This window comes from Cetorhinus maximus, chromosome 1 (assembly GCF_964194155.1).
Source record: "Cetorhinus maximus chromosome 1, sCetMax3.hap1.1, whole genome shotgun sequence".
Lineage (NCBI taxonomy): Eukaryota > Metazoa > Chordata > Chondrichthyes > Lamniformes > Cetorhinidae > Cetorhinus > Cetorhinus maximus.
In genome coordinates this window covers 101,573,829-101,593,178 of record NC_135879.1, presented here as the reverse complement: position 1 = coordinate 101,593,178, position 19,350 = coordinate 101,573,829, and positions in this window count along the sequence as shown.

The window sequence follows — 19,350 nt, the reverse complement described above, 5'->3', positions numbered from 1 at the left end:
TTGATTGGGGATGTGTAAGAGGCAGTAGGTGCGATGGTTTGTTTCAAAAGGATGAGTGGATTTGGTTAATTTTGTTCATTTTTCGCCATTACCCGTCTTTTTGCTGACCATGTGTTCTTAAATAATATGAACTTACACTAACACATCTTTTCTGGCATAACATGAGCTTACAATAACGCATTTTAATTTTCCCTTCCAGGTAGCAACTAGCCAGCTGGGGTCAGATTTGTTTGCCTTCTATAACCACTCGTTGCTATATTGTTGGTTTTGCCTGTTCATCCTGCAATCTTTATTTTATGATTGCCTGTAATGACTGAAGCCCTATGTTCTAAATGCACTATTTCCTCTTTAGATTTCACTGTCCTGAAGTCTCTCCTTACCTGTACGCAAACTGGCACTTGCATGTGCGATGTGATATGTGAAGTCATCTCAACAGTGGTACCCACAGGTTCTTGAAAGAAAGACTCTAAAATGTTACCCTGTTTGGTGCATTGATGTCTGGCTCTTCATGTGCAATCTTGTGAGACATGAGTAAACCTTGACAACTGACGAAACATGATGGATCTCTACATAGCGATGTTAACCATAAGGTGTTCTCTTTAGAACCCAGTTCAATGTTTCTTCCTCCTACGTCATCTTTCAGATTCATTTGTAGCGCTGTGCAACCAGGGCAGTCTCAGGACACCAGAAGATGAGTGCAAACACAATCTTCCCATCAGAATACTCATTGTGGTGAATTGTAACTGCACTGGCCCAGTTTTCCATTGAGGAATTGACCTGACTTTATACTGTCTACTTCTTGTATACAATGCATTTCTACAGTTGAGCAGACTTCACTGGACATATTTTAACAGGCAGCTTTTCCAAACAGCTTGCTTCAAGAAAATGAACGGAAGTGGTGAATTAATTTCATTCCCAACGACTGCCCATTGTTTCAGTGACTAACGTTTCTGGAATAACATGATCTTACAATAGTACACCTTACTTTCCCCTACAGTTAACAGCCAATCTATTGGTGTGAGATGTGTCTGCCTTCTTCATTTTGCCTCCTCATCCTGCAATCTTTTTTAATTATAATTGCCTGTAACAGGTGCAGTCCTAAGCTCTAACCAAGCTAATTGTACTTTATTTCACTTATTCCACTTTCCTGAAGTCTGTGTTTGCCTTTGTGAGAACTGCTATGAAATGTGCACTGTGAAGTCAGCTCAACAGGGGTACTCAAAGCATCTTGAAAACACAGGCTCTAAGTGCAGCTTGTTGTGGTGCCTTGGTTGTCATATCATCATCACACATTACAGTTCAGTTTTTCTGTAATGCTGGCTATGAGTGGCAAACATGACTCTAATGGTCACATTCCCTTTCTGATATTTGAAAGTGCATTCTTGTTGGTGCGATATATACCTGACTTGGTTGAATTTCCATTTTCAAAATGTGTCTGGCCACCAAGTTCTAACAGACCTTTTTAGCAACAGCATGGATTTAATTTGTAGTGAATCGCTGAGATTAACGCGTCAGGAACTGTAATTCGGGCAACACGGTATCAAAGACACTCATTGTTACCTATTCCAAGGTCAAATAATGCATTGTTAATTGCAGCATTTAAATCATGAGTTTTGAAGCATTATAAAGGATTGGTGCCACATGCAAGCAGTCAACCGCAGTCTGGAAGTGAAATGGAAGGAAGAGCAAAGAAAGAAATGTGCTGGAGCTGTAAGTTTGCAAGGTTGTGATCTTAACTTTGTAACATCATTGATTTTGCAGTTAATGAAGTCAGCAAAGTAGATTAAGCTACTGACTAGGGCTCGAACATGTTTCAATGATATCATTTCTGTCCGATTTAGGCTGGTCATTTCACAATACAGACTATTGTCGCCTGAACATTAGCATTTGCTTTTTCATTGCTTTGGTAAGTGCTACCATGTTTGGGTCATAGATGTCTGTCTCTTGACTTGCAACTTTGTGAGTAACCTGGAACCGTTGACAACTGACATGTCACGTTGGATCTCTACACGGTGATGCTAACAAGAATGTGCGCTCTTTTCATCCCAGTTCAAGTACTTTTTCCTGCCTTAATCACTTTTCAGGCGCGTCTGTAACACTGAGCATCCAGGGCAGGCCCAGGACACCAGGACAGTAGTTAAACGGTTTCTCCCCATCAAAATTCCTGTTGTGGTGAATTGTTACAGCACTGGTCAAGTTTAGTATTGAGAAATGGACATGATTTTATACAATATGACTAGTGTTTATTGCATTTAGGTGTATTTTTGAACCTGAACAGATTTCACTGCGGATATCTAAAAAGGGAGAAGGCGCGATGTGTTGTTTCAAAAGGGTCATAAATGTCCGGCTCTTCACGTGCAAACTAGCGAGTAAACTGGAACTCTTGACAACTGACAGGTCATGATGGACTTCAATCTCCTTTTACTCATTGTAATGTGCTCTACATTCTTCCAAAATAATCTGTCTTTCCAATACATTCCAACTTTCAGAAAGCATTCATTTCTGAGGGCTACCAATCATGGTGCTGTGCAACCTATCCAGTCTAATGTCACCACAACAAAAGTGCAAACAGCTTGTTCCCTTCAAAACCCTGTACATTCTGCTTGTTGTGGGTAGTTTTGATTGCAATGGCCTGGATCTCTGTTGTGAAATTGTTGTGACTTTACACTGTATACCTCTTGTTTGTGTTGCTTTTCTGCACCTGAGCACATATTGCAGGCAGCGCTTTCAAAGAGCTTGCATCAAATGATGAGTGGAATTGGTGACTTTTTTTCATTCTCAACCACTGCCCATCGTTTTGGTGAACATCTTTTCTGGAATGTCATGACCTTACCCAAACACATCTTAATTTTCCCTGCAAGATAACATCTAACCGACTGGGGTGAGATTTGTCTGCCTTCTTAAACCACCTGTTGTGAATTTGTTCATTTTGCTTGTTGATCCTGCAATCATTATTTCATTGTTGCCTGTATTGACTGAAGTCCTAAACTCTAAATGCATTATTTCTTCTTTATTTCACTGTCTTGAAGTCTGTCTTTTCCTTTATCTCTTCATTGCAATGCATTTCTGTACCAGAGCAGGTTTGATTGGGGATGTGTAAGAGGCAGTAGGTGCGATGGTTTGTTTCAAAAGGATGAGTGGATTTGGTTAATTTTGTTCATTTTTCGCCATTACCCGTCTTTTTGCTGACCATGTGTTTTGGAATAATATCAATTTACACGAACACATCTTTTCTGGCATAACATGACCTTACAATAACGCATTTTAATTTTCCCTTCCAGGTAGCAACTAGCCAGCTGGGGTCAGATTTGTTTGCCTTCTATAACCACTCTTTGCTATATTGTTGGTTTTGCCTGTTCATCCTGCAATCTTTATTTTATTATTGCCTGTAATGACTGAAGCCCTATGTTCTAAATGCACTATTTCCTCTTTAGATTTCACTGTCCTGAAGTCTCTCCTTACCTGTACGCAAACTGGCACTTGCATGTGCGATGTGATATGTGAAGTCATCTCAACAGTGGTACCCACAGGTTCTTGAAAGAAAGACTCTAAAATGTTACCCTGTTTGGTGCATTGATGTCTGGCTCTTCATGTGCAATCTTGTGAGACATGAGTAAACCTTGACAACTGACGAAACATGATGGATCTCTACATAGCGATGTTAACCATAAGGTGTTCTCTTTAGAACCCAGTTCAATGTTTCTTCCTCCTACGTCATCTTTCAGATTCATTTGTAGCGCTGTGCAACCAGGGCAGTCTCAGGACACCAGAAGATGAGTGCAAACACAATCTTCCCATCAGAATACTCATTGTGGTGAATTGTAACTGCACTGGCCCAGTTTTCCATTGAGGAATTGACCTGACTTTATACTGTCTACTTCTTGTATACAATGCATTTCTACAGTTGAGCAGACTTCACTGGACATATTTTAACAGGCAGCTTTTCCAAACAGCTTGCTTCAAGAAAATGAACGGAAGTGGTGAATTAATTTCATTCCCAACGACTGCCCATTGTTTCAGTGACTAACGTTTCTGGAATAACATGATCTTACAATAGTACACCTTACTTTTCCCTACAGTAAACAGCCAAACTATTGGTGTGAGATGTGTCTGCCTTCTTCATTTTGCCTCCTCATCCTGCAATCTTTTTTTATTATAATTGCCTGTAACAGGTGCAGTCCAAAGCTCTAACCAAGCTAATTGTACTTTATTTCACTTATTCCACTTTCCTGAAGTCTGTGTTTGCCTTTGTGAGAACTGCTATGAAATGTGCACTGTGAAGTCAGCTCAACAGGGGTACTCAAAGCATCTTGTAAACACAGGCTCTAAGTGCAGCTTGTTGTGGTGCCTTGGTTGTCATATAATCATCACACATTACAGTTCAGTTTTTCTGTAATGCTGACTATGAGTGGCAAACATGACTCTAATGGTCACATTCCCTTTCTGATATTTGAAAGTGCATTCTTGTTGGAGCGACATATACCTGACTTGGTTGAATTTCCATTTTCAAAATGTGTCTGACCACCAAGTTCTAACAGACCTTTTTAGCAACAGCATGGATTTAATTTGTAGTGAATCGCTGAGATTAACGCGACAGGAACTGAAATTCGGGCAACACGGTATCAAAGACACTCATTGTTGCCTATTCCAAGGTCACATAATGCAGTGTTAATTGCAGCATTTAAATCTTGAGTTTTGAAGCATTATAAAGGATTGGTGCTACATGCAAGCAGTCAACCGCAGTCTGGAAGTGAAATGGAAGGAGGAGCAAAGAAAGAAATGTGCAGGAGCTGTAAGTTTGCAAGGTTGTGATCTTAACTTTGTAACATCATTGATTTTGCAGTTAATGAAGTCAGCAAAGTAGATTAAGCTACTGACTAGGGCTCGAACTTGTTTCATTGATATCATTTCTGTCCGATTTAGGCTGGTCATTTCACAATACAGACAATTGTCGCCTGAACGTTAGCATTTGCTTTTTCATTGCTTTGGTAAGTGCTACCATGTTTGGGTCATAGATGTCTGTCTCTTGACTTGCAACTTTGTGAGTAACCTGGAACCGTTGACAACTGACATGTCACGTTGGATCTCTACACGTTGATGCTAACAAGAATGTGCGCTCTTTTCATCCCAGTTCAAGTACTTTTTCCTGCCTTAATCACTTTTCAGGCGCTTCTGAAACACTGAGCATCCAGGGCAGACCCAGGACACCAGGACAGTAGTTAAACGGTTTCTCCCCATCAAAATTCCTGTTGTGGTGAATTGTTACAGCACTGGTCAAGTTTTGTATTGAGAAATGGACATGATTTTATACAATATGACTGGTGTTTAGGGCATTTAGGTGTATTTCTGAACCTGAACAGATTTCACTGCAGATATCTAAAGAGGCAGAAGGCGCTATGTTTTGTTTCAAAAGGGCATAAATGTCCGCTTCTTCACGAGCAAACTAGCGAATAAACTGGAACTCTTGACAAATGACAGGTCATGATGCATTTAAATCTCCATCGAACTCATTATAATGTGCTCTGCATTCTTCCCAAAACAATCTTCTTTCCAATATATTCCAACTTTCAGAAAGGATTCTTTTCTGAGGGCTACCAGTCAAGGTGCTGTGTAACCTATCCAGTCTAAAGTCACCACAACAAGAGTGCAAACAGCTTGTTCCCTTCAAAACCCTGTACATTCTGCTTGTTGTGGGGAGTTTTGATTGCAATGGCCTAGATCTCTGTTGTGAAATTGTTGTGACTTTACACTGTATACCTCTTGTTTGTGTTGCTTTTCTGCACCTGAGCACATATTGCAGGCAGCACTTTCAAAGAGCTTGCTTCAAATGATGAGTGGAATTGGTGATTTTTTTTCACTCTCAACCACTGCCCATCGTTTTGGTGAACATCTTTTCTGGAATGTCATGACCATACCCAAACACATCTTAATTTTCCCTGCAAGATAACATCTAACCGACTGGGGTGAGATTTGTCTGCCTTCTTAAACCACCTGTTGTGAATTTGTTCATTTTGCTTGTTGATCCTGCAATCATTAATTCATTGTTGCCTGTATTGACTGAAGTCCAAAACTCTAAATGCATTATTTCATCTTTATTTCACTGTCTTGAAGTCTGTCGTTACCTTTATCTCTTCTTTGCAATGCATTTCTGTACCAGAGCAGATTTGATTGGGGATGTGTAAGAGGCAGTAGGTGCGATGGTTTGTTTCAAAAGGATGAGTGGATTTGGTTACTTTTGTTCATTTTTCGCCATTACCCGTCTTTTTGCTGAGCATGTGTTCTGGAATAATATGAACTTAAACTAACACATCTTTTCTGGCATAACATGACCTTACAATAACGCATTTTAATTTTTCTTCCAGGTAGCAACTAGCCAGCTGGGGTCAGATTTGTTTGCCTTCTATAACCACTCGTTGCTATATTGTTGGTTTTGCCTGTTCATCCTGCAATCTTTATTTTATTATTGCCTGTAATGACTGAAGCCCTATGTTCTAAATGCACTATTTCCTCTTTAGATTTCACTGTCCTGAAGTCTCTCCTTACCTGTACGCCAACTGGCACTTGCATGTGCGATGTGATATGTGAAGTCATCTCAACAGTGGTACCCACAGGTTCTTGAAAGAAAGACTCTAAAATGTTACCCTGTTTGGTGCATTGATGTCTGGCTCTTCATGTGCAATCTTGTGAGATATGAGTAAACCTTGACAACTGACGAAATATGATGGATCTCTACATAGCGATGTTAACCATAAGGTGTGTCACTTTAGACCACAGTTCAATGTTTCTTCCTCCTACGTCATCTTTCAGATTCATTTGTAGCGCTGTGCAACCAGGGCAGTCTCAGGACACCAGAAGATGAGTGCAAACACAATCTTCCCATCAGAATACTCATTGTGGTGAATTGTAACTGCACTGGCCCAGTTTTCCATTGAGAAATTGACCTGACTTCATACTGTAAACCTCTTGTTTACAATGCATTTGTACAGTTGAGCAGACTTCACTGGACATATTTTAACAGGCAGCTTTTCCAAACAGCTTGCTTCAAGAAAATGAACGGAAGTGGTGAATTCTTTTCATTCCCAACGACTGCCCATTGTTTCAGTGACTAACGTTTCTGGAATTACATGATCTTACAATAGTACACCTTACTTTTCCCTACAGTTAACAGCCAAACTATTGGTGTGAGATGTGTCTGCCTTCTTCATTTTGCCTCCTCATCCTGCAATCTTTTTTTATTATAATTGCCTGTAACAGGTGCAGTCCTAAGCTCTAACCAAGCTAATTGTACTTTATTTCACTTATTCCACTTTCCTGAAGTCTGTGTTTGCCTTTGTGAGAACTGCTATGAAATGTGCACTGTGAAGTCAGCTCAACAGGGGTACTCAAAGCATCTTGAAAACACAGGCTCTAAGTGCAGCTTGTTGTGGTGCCTTGGTTGTCATATCATCATCCCACATTACAGTTCAGTTTTTCTGTAATGCTGACTATGAGTGGCAAACATGACTCTAATGGTCACATTCCCTTTCTGATATTTGAAAGTGCATTCTTGTTGGAGCGATATATACCTGACTTGGTTGAATTTCCATTTTCAAAATGTGTCTGGCCACCAAGTTCTAACAGACCTTTTTAGCAACAGCATGGATTTAATTTGTAGTGAATCGCTGAGATTAACGCGTCAGGAACTGTAATTCGGGCAACACGGTATCAAAGACACTCATTGTTACCTATTCCAAGGTCAAATAATGCATTGTTAATTGCAGCATTTAAATCATGAGTTTTGAAGCATTATAAAGGATTGGTGCCACATGCAAGCAGTCAACCGCAGTCTGGAAGTGAAATGGAAGGAAGAGCAAAGAAAGAAATGTGCAGGATCTGTAAGTTTGCAAGTTTGTGATCTTAACTTTGTAACATCATTGATTTTGCAGTTAATGAAGTCAGCAAAGTAGATTAAGCTACTGAATAGGGCTCGAACATGTTTCATTGATATCATTTCTGTCCGATTTATGCTGGTCATTTCACAATACAGACAATTGTCGCCTGAACATTAGCATTTGCTTTTTCATTGCTTTGGTAAGTGCTACCATGTTTGGGTCATAGATGACTGTCTCTTGACACGGATCTCTACACGGTGATGCTAACAAGAATGTGCGCTCTTTTCATCCCAGTTCAAGTACTTTTTCCTGCCTTAATCACTTTTCAGGCGCTTCTGTAACACTGAGCATCCAGGGCAGACCCAGGACACCAGGACAGTAGTTAAACGGTTTCTCCCCATCAAAATTCCTGTTGTGGTGAATTTTTACAGCACTGGTCAAGTTTTGTATTGAGAAATGGACAAGATTTTATACAATATGACTGGTGTTTGGGGCATTTAGGTGTATATCTAAACCTGAACAGATTTCACTGCAGATATCTAAAGAGGCAGAAGGCGCTATGTTTTGTTTCAAAAGGGCATAAATGTCCGGTTCTTGACGAGCAAATTAGCGAGTAAACTGGAACTCTTGACAACTGACAGGTCATGATGGATTTCAATCTCCTTCGACTCATTATAATGTGCTCTGCATTCTTCCCAAAACAATCTGTCATTCCAATATATTCCAACTTTCAGAAAGGATTCTTTTCTGAGGGCTACCAGTCAAGGTGCTGTGTAACCTATCCAGTCTAAAGTCACCACAACAAGAGTGCAAACAGCTTGTTCCCTTCAAAACCCTGTACATTCTGCTTGTTGTGGGTAGTTTTGATTGCAATGGCCTGGATCTCTGTTGTGAAATTGTTGTGACTTTACACTGTATACCTCTTGTTTGTGTTGCTTTTCTGCACCTGAGCACATATTGCAGGCAGCGCTTTCAAAGAGCTTGCATCAAATGATGAGTGGAATTGGTGACTTTTTTTCATTCTCAACCACTGCCCATCGTTTTGGTGAACATCTTTTCTGGAATGTCATGACCTTACCCAAACACATCTTAATTTTCCCTGCAAGATAACATCTAACCGACTGGGGTGAGATTTGTCTGCCTTCTTAAACCACCTGTTGTGAATTTGTTCATTTTGCTTGTTGATCCTGCAATCATTATTTCATTGTTGCCTGTATTGACTGAAGTCCTAAACTCTAAATGCATTATTTCTTCTTTATTTCACTGTCTTGAAGTCTGTCTTTTCCTTTATCTCTTCATTGCAATGCATTTCTGTACCAGAGCAGGTTTGATTGGGGATGTGTAAGAGGCAGTAGGTGCGATGGTTTGTTTCAAAAGGATGAGTGGATTTGGTTAATTTTGTTCATTTTTCGCCATTACCCGTCTTTTTGCTGACCATGTGTTTTGGAATAATATCAATTTACACGAACACATCTTTTCTGGCATAACATGACCTTACAATAACGCATTTTAATTTTCCCTTCCAGGTAGCAACTAGCCAGCTGGGGTCAGATTTGTTTGCCTTCTATAACCACTCGTTGCTATATTGTTGGTTTTGCCTGTTCATCCTGCAATCTTTATTTTATGATTGCCTGTAATGACTGAAGCCCTATGTTCTAAATGCACTATTTCCTCTTTAGATTTCACTGTCCTGAAGTCTCTCCTTACCTGTACGCAAACTGGCACTTGCATGTGCGATGTGATATGTGAAGTCATCTCAACAGTGGTACCCACAGGTTCTTGAAAGAAAGACTCTAAAATGTTACCCTGTTTGGTGCATTGATGTCTGGCTCTTCATGTGCAATCTTGTGAGACATGAGTAAACCTTGACAACTGACGAAACATGATGGATCTCTACATAGCGATGTTAACCATAAGGTGTTCTCTTTAGAACCCAGTTCAATGTTTCTTCCTCCTACGTCATCTTTCCGATTCATTTGTAGCGCTGTGCAACCAGGGCAGTCTCAGGACACCAGAAGATGAGTGCAAACACAATCTTCCCATCAGAATACTCATTGTGGTGAATTGTAACTGCACTGGCCCAGTTTTCCATTGAGGAATTGACCTGACTTTATACTGTCTACTTCTTGTATACAATGCATTTCTACAGTTGAGCAGACTTCACTGGACATATTTTAACAGGCAGCTTTTCCAAACAGCTTGCTTCAAGAAAATGAACGGAAGTGGTGAATTAATTTCATTCCCAACGACTGCCCATTGTTTCAGTCACTAACGTTTCTGGAATAACATGATCTTACAATAGTACACCTTACTTTTCCCTACAGTAAACAGCCAAACTATTGGTGTGAGATGTGTCTGCCTTCTTCATTTTGCCTCCTCATCCTGCAATCTTTTTTAATTATAATTGCCTGTAACAGGTGCAGTCCTAAGCTCTAACCAAGCTAATTGTACTTTATTTCACTTATTCCACTTTCCTGAAGTCTGTCTTTGCCTTTGTGAGAACTGCTATGAAATGTGCACTGTGAAGTCAGCTCAACAGGGGTACTCAAAGCATGTTGAAAACACAGGCTCTAAGTGCAGCTTGTTGTGGTGCCTTGGTTGTCATATCATCATCACACATTACAATTCAGTTTTTCTGTAATGCTGACTATGAGTGGCAAACATGAATCTAATGGTCACATTCCCTTTCTGATATTTGAAAGTGCATTCATGTTGGAGCGATATATACCTGACTTGGTTGAATTTCCATTTTCAAAATGTGTCTGGCCACCAAGTTCTAACAGACCTTTTTAGCAACAGCATGGATTTAATTTGTAGTGAATCGCTGAGATTAACGCGTCAGGAACTGAAATTCGGGCAACACGGTATCAAAGACACTCATTGTTACCTATTCCAAGGTCACATAATGCAGTGTTAATTGCAGCATTTAAATCTTGAGTTTTGAAGCATTATAAAGGATTGGTGCTACATGCAAGCAGTCAACCGCAGTCTGGAAGTGAAATGGAAGGAGGAGCAAAGAAAGAAATGTGCTGGAGCTGTAAGTTTGCAAGTTTGTGATCTTAACTTTGTAACATCATTGATTTTGCAGTTAATGAAGTCAGCAAAGTAGATTAAGCTACTGACTAGGGCTCGTACATGTTTCATTGATATCATTTCTGTCCGATTTAGGCTGGTCATTTCACAATACAGACAATTGTCGCCTGAACATTAGCATTTGCTTTTTAATTGCTTTGGTAAGTGCTACCATGTTTGGGTCATAGATGTCTGTCTCTTGACTTGCAACTTTGTGAGTAACCTGGAACCGTTGACAACTGACATGTCACCTTGGATCTCTACACGGTGATGCTAACAAGAATGTGCGCTCTTTTCATCCCAGTTGAAGTACTTTTTCCTGCCTTAATCACTTTTCAGGTGCTTCTGTAACACTGAGCATCCTGGGAAGACCCAGGACACCAGGACAGTAGTTAAACGGTTTCTCTCCATCAAAATTCCTGTTGTGGTGAATTGTTACAGCACTGGTCAAGTTTTGTATTGAGAAATGGACATGATTTTATACAATATGACTAGTGTTTAGTGCATTTTGGTGTATTTCTGAACCTGAACAGATTTCACTGCGGATATCTAAAAAGGGAGGAGGCGCGATGTGTTGTTTCAAAAGGGTCATAAATGTCAGGCTCTTCACGAGCAAACTAGCGAGTAAACTGGAACTCTTGACAACTGACAGGTCATGATGGATTTCAATCTCCTTCGACTCATTATAATGTGCTCTGCATTCTTCCCAAAACAATCTGCCTTTCCAATATATTCCAACTTTCAGAAAGGATTCTTTTCTGAGGGCTACCAATCAAGGTGCTGTGCAACCTATCCAGTCTAATGTCACCACAACAAGAGTGCAAACAGCTTGTTCCCTTCAAAACCCTGTACATTCTGCTTGTTGTGGGGAGTTTTGATTGCAATGGCCTAGATCTCTGTTGTGACATTGTTGTGACTTTACACTGTATAACTCTTGTTTGTGTTGCTTTTCTGCAGCTTAGCACATATTGCAGGCAGCACTTTCAAAGAGCTTGCTTCAAATGATGAGTGGAATTGGTGACTTTTTTTCATTCTCAACCACTGCCCATCATTTTGGTGAACATCTTTTCTGGAATGTCATGACCTTACCCAAACACATCTTAATTTTCCCTGCAAGATAACATCTAACCGACTGGGGTGAGATTTGTCTGCATTCTTAAACCACCTGTTGTGAATTTGTTCATTTTGCTTGTTGATCCTGCAATCATTATTTCATTGTTGCCTGTATTGACTGAAGTCCTAAACTCTAAATGCTTATTTCTTCTTTATTTCACTGTCTTGAAGTCTGTCTTTACCTTTATCTCTTCTTTGCAATACATTTCTGTACCAGAGCAGATTTGATTGGGGATGTGTAAGAGGCAGTAGGTGCGATGGTTTGTTTCAAAAGGATGAGTGGATTTGGTTAATTTTGTTCATTTTTCGCCATTACCCGTCTTTTTGCTGACCATGTGTTCTGGAATAATATGAACTTACACGAACACATCTTTTCTGGCATAACATGAGCTTACAATAACGCATTTTAATTTTCCCTTCCAGGTAGCAACTAGCCAGCTGGGGTCAGATTTGTTTGCCTTCTATAACCACTCGTTGCTAAATTGTTGGTTTTGCCTGTTCATCCTGCAATCTTTATTTTATGATTGCCTGTAATGACTGAAGCCCTATGTTCTAAATGCACTATTTCCTCTTTAGATTTCACTGTCCTGATGTCTCTCCTTACCTGTACGCAAACTGGCACTTGCATGTGCGATGTGATATGTGAAGTCATCTCAACAGTGGTACCCACAGGTTCTTGAAAGAAAGACTCTAAAATGTTACCCTGTTTGGTGCATTGATGTCTGGCTCTTCATGTGCAATCTTGTGAGACATGAGTAAACCTTGACAACTGACGAAACATGATGGATCTCTACATAGCGATGTTAACCATAAGGTGTGTCACTTTAGATCACAGTTCAATGTTTCTTCCTCCTACGTCATCTTTCAGATTCATTTGTAGCGCTGTGCAACCAGGGCATTCTCAGGACACCAGAAGATGAGTGCAAACACAATCTTCCCATCAGAATACTCATTGTAGTGAATTGTAACTGCACTGGCCCAGTTTTCCATTGAGAAATTGACCTGACTTTATACTGTAAACCTCTTGTTTACAATGCATTTCTACAGTTGAGCAGACTTCACTGGACATATTTTAACAGGCAGCTTTTCCAAACAGCTTGCTTCAAGAAAATGAACTGAAGTGGTGAATTCTTTTCATTCCCAACGACTGCCCATTGTTTCAGTGACTAACGTTTCTGGAATTACATGATCTTACAATAGTACACCTTACTTTCCCCTACAGTTAACAGCCAAACTATTGGTGTGAGATGTGTCTGCCTTCTTCATTTTGCCTCCTCATCCTGCAATCTTTTTTAATTATAATTGCCTGTAACAGGTGCAGTCCTAAGCTCTAACCAAGCTAATTGTACTTTATTTCACTTATTCCACTTTCCTGAAGTCTGTGTTTGCCTTTGTGAGAACTGCTATGAAATGTGCACTGTGAAGTCAGCTCAACAGGGGTACTCAAAGCATCTTGAAAACACAGGCTCTAAGTGCAGCTTGTTGTGGTGCCTTGGTTGTCATATCATCATCCCACATTACAGTTCAGTTTTTCTGTAATGCTGACTATGAGTGGCAAACATGACTCTAATGGTCACATTCCCTTTCTGATATTTGAAAGTGCATTCTAGTTGGAGCGATATATACCTGACTTGGTTGAATTTCCATTTTCAAAATGTGTCTGGCCACCAAGTTCTAACAGACCTTTTTAGCAACAGCATGGATTTAATTTGTAGTGAATCGCTGAGATTAACGCGTCAGGAACTGTAATTCGGGCAACACGGTATCAAAGACACTCATTGTTACCTATTCCAAGGTCAAATAATGCATTCTTAATTGCAGCATTTAACTCATGAGTTTTGAAGCATTATAAAGGATTGGTGCCACATGCAAGCAGTCAACCGCAGTCTGGAAGTGAAATGGAAGGAAGAGCAAAGAAAGAAATGTGCAGGATCTGTAAGTTTGCAAGTTTGTGATCTTAACTTTGTAACATCATTGATTTTGCAGTTAATGAAGTCAGCAAAGTAGATTAAGCTACTGACTAGGGCTCGAACATGTTTCATTGATATCATTTCTGTCCGATTTATGCTGGTCATTTCACAATACAGACAAATGTCGCCTGAACGTTAGCATTTGCTTTTTCATTGCTTTGGTAAGTGCTACCATGTTTGGGTCATAGATGTCTGTCTCTTGACTTGCAACTTTGTGAGTAACCTGGAACCGTTGACAACTGACATGTCACGTTGGATCTCTACACGTTGATGCTAACAAGAATGTGCGCTCTTTTCATCCCAGTTCAAGTACTTTTTCCTGCCTTAATCACTTTTCAGGCGCTTCTGTAACACTGAGCATCCAGGGCAGACCCAGGACACCAGGACAGTAGTTAAACGGTTTCTCCCCATCAAAATTCCTGTTGTGGTGAATTGTTACAGCACTGGTCAAGTTTTGTATTGAGAAATGGACATGATTTTATACAATATGACTGGTGTTTAGGGCATTTAGGTGTATTTCTGAACCTGAACAGATTTCACTGCAGATATCTAAAGAGGCAGAAGGCGCTATGTTTTGTTTCAAAAGGGCATAAATGTCCGCTTCTTCACGAGCAAACTAGCGAATAAACTGGAACTCTTGACAACTGACAGGTCATGATGGATTTAAATCTCCTTCGACTCATTATAATGTGCTCTGCATTCTTCCCAATACAATCTTCTTTCCAATATATTCCAACTTTCAGAAAGGATTCTTTTCTGAGGGCTACCAGTCAAGGTGCTGTGTAACCTATCCAGTCTAAAGTCACCACAACAAGAGTGCAAACAGCTTGTTCCCTTCAAAACCCTGTACATTCTGCTTGTTGTGGGGAGTTTTGATTGCAATGGCCTAGATCTCTGTTGTGAAATTGTTGTGACTTTACACTGTATACCTCTTGTTTGTGTTGCTTTTCTGCACCTGAGCACATATTGCAGGCAGCACTTTCAAAGAGCTTGCTTCAAATGATGAGTGGAATTGGTGATTTTTTTTCACTCTCAACCACTGCCCATCGTTTTGGTGAACATCTTTTCTGGAATGTCATGACCATACCCAAACACATCTTAATTTTCCCTGCAAGATAACATCTAACCGACTGGGGTGAGATTTGTCTGCCTTCTTAAACCACCTGTTGTGAATTTGTTCATTTTGCTTGTTGATCCTGCAATCATTATTTCATTGTTGCCTGTATTGACTGAAGTCCTGAACTCTAAATGCATTAATTCTTCATTATTTCACTGTCTTGAAGTCTGTCTTTACCTTTATCTCTTCTTTGCAATGCATTTCTGTACCAGAGCAGATTTGATTGGGGATGTGTAAGAGGCAATAGGTGCGATGGTTTGTTTCAAAAGGATGAGTGGATTTGGTTAATTTTGTTCATTTTTCGCCATTACCCGTCTTTTTGCTGACCATGTGTTCTGGAATAATATGAACTTACACGAACACATCTTTTCTGGCATAACATGACCTTACAATAATGCATTTTAATTTTCCCTTCCAGGTAGCAACTAGCCAGCTGGGGTCAGATTTGTTTGCCTTCTATAACCACTCGTTGCTAAATTGTTGGTTTTGCCTGTTCGTCCTGCAATCTTTATTTTATGATTGCCTGTAATGACTGAAGCCCTATGTTCTAAATGCACTATTTCCTCTTTAGATTTCACTGTCCTGAAGTCTCTCCTTACCTGTACGCAAACTGGCACTTGCATGTGCGATGTGAGATGTGAAGTCATCTCAACAGTGGTACCCACAGGTTCTTGAAAGAAAGACTCTAAAATGTTACCCTGTTTGGTGCATTGATGTCTGGCTCTTCATGTGCAATCTTGTGAGACATGAGTAAACCTTGACAACTGGCGAAACATGATGGATCACTACATAGCGATGTTATCCATAAGGTGTTCTCTTTAGAACCCAGTTCAATGTTTCTTCCTCCTACGTCATCTTTCAGATTCATTTGTAGCGCTGTGCAACCAGGGCAGTCTCAGGACACCAGAAGATGAGTGCAAACACAATCTTCCCATCCGAATACTCATTGTGGTGAATTTTAACTGCTTTGGCCCAGTTTTCCATTGAGAAATTGACCTGACTTTATACTGTCTACTTCTTGTATACAATGCATTTCTACAGTTGAGCAGACTTCACTGGACATATTTTAACAGGCAGCTTTTCCAAACAGCTTGCTTCAAGAAAATGAACGGAAGTGGTGAATTCTTTTCATTCCCAACGACTGCCCATTGTTTCAGTGAATAACGTTTCTGGAATAACATGATCTTACAATAGTACACCTTACTTTTCCCTACAGTTAACAGCCAAACTATTGGTGTGAGATGTGTCTGCCTTCTTCATTTTGCCTCCTCATCCTGCAATCTTTTTTAATTATAATTGCCTGTAACAGGTGCAGTCCTAAGCTCTAACCAAGCTAATTGTACTTTATTTCACTTATTCCACTTTCCTGAAGTCTGTGTTTGCCTTTGTGAGAACTGCTATGAAATGTGCACTGTGAAGTCAGCTCAACAGGGGTCCTCAAAGCATCTTGAAAACACAGGCTCTTAGTGCAGCTTGTTGTGTTGCCTTGGTTGTCATATCATCATCACACATTACAATTCAGTTTTTCTGTAATGCTGACTATGAGTGGCAAACATGACTCTAATGGTCACATTCCCTTTCTGATATTTGAAAGTGCATTCTTGTTGGTGCGATATATTCCTGACTAGGTTTGAATTTCCATTTTCAAAATGTGTCTGACCACCAAGTTCTAACAGACCTTTTTAGCAACTGCATGGATTTAACTTGTACTGCATCGCTGAGATTAACGCGTCAGGAACTGAAATTCGGGCAACACGGTATCAAAGACACTCATTGTTACCTATTCCAAGGTCACATAATGCAGTGTTAATTGCAGCATTTAAATCTTGAGTTTTGAAGCATTATAAAGGATTGGTGCTACATGCAAGCAGCCACCTGCATTCTAGAAGTGAAATGGAAGGAGGAGCAAAGAAAGAAATGTGCAGGAGCTGTAAGTTTGCAAGTTTGTGATCTTAACTTTGTTACATCATTGATTTTGCAGTTACTGAAGTCAGCAAAGTAGATTAAGCTACTGACTAGGGCTCGAACATGTTTCATTGATATCATTTCTGTCCGATTTAGGCTGGTCATTTCACAATACAGACTATTGTCGCCTGAACATTAGCATTTGCTTTTTCATTGCTTTGGTAAGTGCTACCATGTTTGGGTCATAGATGTCTGTCTCTTGACTTGCAACTTTGTGAGTAACCTGGAACCTTTGACAACTGACATGTCACGTTGGATCTCTACACGGTGATGCTAACAAGAATGTGCGCTCTTTTCATCCCAGTTCAAGTACTTTTTCCTGCCTTAATCACTTTTCAGGCGCGTCTGTAACACTGAGCATCCAGGGCAGGCCCAGGACACCAGGACAGTAGTTAAACGGTTTCTCCCCATCAAAATTCCTGTTGTGGTGAATTGTTACAGCACTGGTCAAGTTTAGTATTGAGAAATGGACATGATTTTATACAATATGACTAGTGTTTAGTGCATTTAGGTGTATTTTTGAACCTGAACAGATTTCACTGCGGATATCTAAAAAGGGAGAAGGCGCGATGTGTTGTTTCAAAAGGGTCATAAATGTCCGGCTCTTCACGTGCAAACTAGCGAGTAAACTGGAACTCTTGACAACTGACAGGTCATGATGGACTTCAATCTCCTTTTACTCATTGCAATGTGCTCTACATTCTTCCAAAATAATCTGTCTTTCCAATACATTCCAACTTTCAGAAAGGATTCTTTTCTGAGGGCTACCAATCATGGTGCTGTGCAACCTATCCAGTCTAATGTCACCACAACAAAAGTGCAAACAGCTTGTTCCCTTCAAAACCCTGTACATTCTACTTGTTGTGGGGAGTTTTGATTGCAATGGCCTAGATCTCTGTTGTGAAATTGTTGTGACTTTACACTGTATACCTCTTGTTTGTGTTGCTTTTCTGCACCTGAGCACATATTGCAGGCAGCACTTTCAAAGAGCTTGCTTCAAATGATGAGTGGAATTGGTGACTTTTTTTCATTCTCAACCACTGCCCATCGTTTTGGTGAACATCTTTTCTGGAATGTCATGACCTTACCCAAACACATCTTAATTTTCCCTGCAAGATAACATCTAACCGACTGGGGTGAGATTTGTCTGCCTTCTTAAACCACCTGTTGTGAATTTGTTCATTTTGCTTGTTGATCCTGCAATCATTATTTCATTGTTGCCTGTATTGACTGAAGTCCTAAACTCTAAATGCATTATTTCTTCTTTATTTCACTGTCTTGAAGTCTGTCTTTTCCTTTATCTCTTCATTGCAATGCATTTCTGTACCAGAGCAGGTTTGATTGGGGATGTGTAAGAGGCAGTAGGTGCGATGGTTTGTTTCAAAAGGATGAGTGGATTTGGTTAATTTTGTTCATTTTTCGCCATTACCCGTCTTTTTGCTGACCATGTGTTCTTAAATAATATGAACTTACACTAACACATCTTTTCTGGCATAACATGAGCTTACAATAACGCATTTTAATTTTCCCTTCCAGGTAGCAACTAGCCAGCTGGGGTCAGATCTGTTTGCCTTCTATAACCACTCGTTGCTATATTGTTGGTTTTGCCTGTTCATCCTGCAATCTTTATTTTATGATTGCCTGTAATGACTGAAGCCCTATGTTCTAAATGCACTATTTCCTCTTTAGATTTCACTGTCCTGAAGTCTCTCCTTACCTGTACGCAAACTGGCACTTGCATGTGCGATGTGATATGTGAAGTCATCTCAACAGTGGTACCCACAGGTTCTTGAAAGAAAGACTCTAAAATGTTACCCTGTTTGGTGCATTGATGTCTGGCTCTTCATGTGCAATCTTGTGAGACATGAGTAAACCTTGACAACTGACGAAACATGATGGATCTCTACATAGCGATGTTAACCATAAGGTGTTCTCTTTAGAACCCAGTTCAATGTTTCTTCCTCCTACGTCATCTTTCAGATTCATTTGTAGCGCTGTGCAACCAGGGCAGTCTCAGGACACCAGAAGATGAGTGCAAACACAATCTTCCCATCAGAATACTCATTGTGGTGAATTGTAACTGCACTGGCCCAGTTTTCCATTGAGGAATTGACCTGACTTTATACTGTCTACTTCTTGTATACAATGCATTTCTACAGTTGAGCAGACTTCACTGGACATATTTTAACAGGCAGCTTTTCCAAACAGCTTGCTTCAAGAAAATGAACTGAAGTGGTGAATT